Genomic DNA, 3876 nt, shown 5'->3' on the forward strand with positions numbered 1-3876 from the left:
GAAATCCTTCAGGGGCAGGTTTCCGGGGAAATCCAGATGCCAGAAATGACAGGTTGCGGAAGCAAAGAACCTTCACCGAACTGGGAGAAACCTACACCGCTGTGTTCCACAAGCTGCGGCAATTAGGTTTGGTTAGTCCTGTCCATACTCGGGAACCAAATCCCCCGCCTCAGAATTTGGATCGTTCAATCAGTTGTGAATACTGTTCAGGGATGCTCGGGCACGATACCGAGAAGTGTTGGAAGTTAAGGCATGCCATACAGGATCTTATTGACACCAATAAGATCGAGGTCCAGACACCGGAGGCTCCTAACATCAACCAAAACCCACTGCCAGCGCACCACGAAACTCACATGATTGAGTTGGTGTGTGAGGGAGGAGAATTAAGAAAACCCTCACAAACAGTGATGATGATCCAAGCTGCCCCAAAAGAAGTCTTAACCAGTGGAGGAACAAATGTACAGTCGCAGGGAGAAGGCGTCAAGCCGGTAGTAATATGGGGGAAGAGCCCGTCCGTCATAGCAAGCAAACCCGAGCCAAGCAAGTTGGTAATACCAGGGATCCTGCCCACACCGGCAGTCATGTTGAAAGGGGTATGTGGAGAACGGGTGACCATAAAGCCGGTGGTCCAACTGCCAATGCTTGACAGCAGGGCTGTGCCCTGGAAATATGAAAAAGCAGTGGTGACGTACCAAGGAAAACAGGTGGAAGAAGTCAGTTGTGAAGCGCAAGGGCTGACTCGATCAGGTCGATGTTTTGCTCCGGTGGAGTTAAGAAAAACCAACCCAGTGGCAACCAAGAAGCCAGTGTCAGAAGAAGAGGCTGAAGACTTCCTGAGGAAGATGAAAGTGCAAGACTATTCTGTGGTTGAGCAGCTGAGAAAAACACCTGCCCAGATCTCACTATTGTCATTACTCCTCCATTCCGAGGAACATCGCCGGGCCCTGTTAAAGATATTGAACGAGGCCCATGTACCCAGTGAGATTTCTGTAAACCACCTGGAAACCATTGCCAGCAAGATTTTCGAGGTGAACAGGGTAACATTCTCAGATGATGACCTGCCGGTGGAAGGTACGGAGCATAACAAAGCTCTATACCTAGCTGTCAAATGTGAAGACTCGGTAGTAACTCGAGTATTGGTGGATAACGGCTCAAGCGCCAATATTTGTCCATTATCCACCCTGGACCAGTTAAAGATTGACCGTGGAAGAATCCGGGAGAATAGCATCTGTGTCCGAGGGTTTGACGGAAACGGAACAGCCACTGTGGGGGATGTTGTACTTGAACTAACCATTGGCCCGGTCCTGTTTACCATGGAATTCCAGGTATTGGACGCCACGGTATCTTACAACTTGCTGTTAGGACGACCCTGGATTCACGCAGCTAAAGCGGTGCCTTCCACCCTACATCAGACAGTGAAGTTCGAGTGGGAAAGACAAGAGGTCGTGTTGCACGGCGAGGATACAACATGCACCATGGGCGGAACCATTGTGCCTTTCATAGAGACCACTGATGACAAGGGTCCCTGGGTCTACCAGATTCTCGATACAGGGTCGGCCAACAAAATTTCTGAAGGAGAAATCATCCCGCACCCTAGGGTGGCTGCCGCAACAGTCATGATGGTATCGGAGATGCTGGGTAATGGGTTTGTGCCGGGAAAAGGCCTGGGAGTTGAACTTCAAGGGATAGTCCAACCTGTCTCCCTTCCTAAAAATCTGGAAACTTTCGGGTTGGGGTTCAAACCAACCCCAGCAGACAGGAAGCAAGCGCGAAAAATGAAGAAGAGGGTCTGGTTTCTGCCTAAACCAGTACCACGACTCTCGAGGTTATCTTCGACAGGATGAAAGGGGGGGTTCGGATAGGGGGTGCGGGGTAAAGGGTCAAGTTTATATATGGAAGGGGAAGAGAGATTGGAGCCGTTAGATCAAGTGATCTGAACGGCTTAGATCTATTGGTGGGTAACAGGACGGGGTCGTTTGGTATGGGAACGGGGTCGTTTTGGTTTAGGTGAGGGGTTGGGTTAAACCGGCTAAATAGGTCGGGTCATGAGGGAACCAGGGACCGTTGGATCAATGAGGTTGGACGGCTCAGATTCAACTTGCCTGAAACGGCGTCGTTGAGGTGAGTTGGACAACCTGATCTGGACCGTTCCTTTGAATCAGATCAACGGCTTCAAATGGGGACGCCGATACGACGTCGTTTGAGTCCGTGCCTGGGCAGGCTGGGTTTGGACCGGGTCAGATCGTTGGTTTGGGCCTGTTTTTGTCTTATTTTTTGGGCCCAACTGATTTCAACTTCTTTTGTTTTCCAATTTAAAATAAAAATAAAAATAAAAATAATTAATAAAACAAATGAAATTAAAACAAATAACAATATGGCATTTCAACATAATTATCATACCGAGTAAGTTAAATCACAACCTAAAACGGACGATGCACGTATATTTATATTTTTTTTTGAATTTTCTCTTAACGCCACATATATTTTTTGTATTTTTGTTTGATAAGGACTAGATGCAAAATGGACAGACTCACAAACGACTAACAACACATGTCACGGAAAGATCGAAAAATTGTACAGCGAAATCATTTGTCACTATTTTTATTTTCTTTTGGAGCGATTGCTCGTAAAGCAAAAATCACGTGCTTACAGCTGCCCCTCTTTGCACGAAGACACGAAGGGTTTTCGCGCAAAGATAAGCGAGCGATTTTTGCCCGTCCGAATACTCCGTGTGAAGCATTTTTTGAAAAAGATTTGACCGAACCTTTGCTTCAGAGGTTTCCTACATATCCTGGGCTGAAACAGGAATCAGGTCAATGTAGTTCGGGAAATTTTGGTAGCTGGGACTACCGTGTGACTGTAGTGTTTGCTGTTGTTGTGCGCTGTTGTATGCTGCTGTAGGATGCTACTGCTCAACCGATCTCCCTATTACATTGCTCTAAAAGGAAAACAAGAAGCTAAGTTAAACTGAGGATCCTGAAATTTCATCCATCTTCAACTTGTTCTTGTTGCCTTGCTTTCTTGTCGGCTAATGCTTTCCTCCGACGCCTTTATTTTGTGAACTTGGAGATGATGCTGGTCCTTCACCTTTTCTGAATGTCAGTTCTCATCACTTTGCTTGATTTGCTGGGGACACGGCTTTCTTCTTTAGATCTTCCAATGGTTTCTTCAGTGGTATGGCTTTTCATCAGAATTGTTATACTGGGCATGCTACAACGTTCCCAAACTACTTCTTTTGAGACGCGTTCCTTCTTCCCTTTGAATGTGCGCTTGCTTTTGCAGTTGTCTGCTTCTTGGTGCTGGGGATTTTATTGTTTCCCGTTTGGGGATCTCTGTTGTAACCTTCTGTCTTCAGGTGGGGTGACTGATTCCAAAATCTAGAGCTGAATGTATTCCCGCATTATACTGGTGGGCGACCTAGAACTTAAATGTATTCCCGCATTATACTGGTGGGCGACCTAGAACTTAAAAGTATTCCCGCATTATACTGGTGGGCGACCTAGAACTTAAATGTATTCCCGCATTATACTGGTGGGCGACCTAGAACTTAAATGTATTCCCGCATTATACTGGTGGGCGACCTAGAACTTAAAAGTATTCCCGCATTATACTGGTGGGCGACCTAGAACTTAAAAGTATTCCCGCATTATACTGGTGGGCGACCTAGAACTTAAATGTATTCCCGCATTATACTGGTGGGCGACCTAGAACTTAAATGTATTCCCGCATTATACTGGTGGGCGACCTAGAACTTAAAAGTATTCCCGCATTATACTGGTGGGCGACCTAGAACTTAAATGTATTCCCGCATTATACTGGTGGGCGACCTAGAACTTAAAAGTATTCCCGCATTATACTGGTGGGCGACCTAGAACT

Source organism: Nicotiana sylvestris, chromosome 1, assembly GCF_000393655.2.
Source record: "Nicotiana sylvestris chromosome 1, ASM39365v2, whole genome shotgun sequence".
Lineage (NCBI taxonomy): Eukaryota > Viridiplantae > Streptophyta > Magnoliopsida > Solanales > Solanaceae > Nicotiana > Nicotiana sylvestris.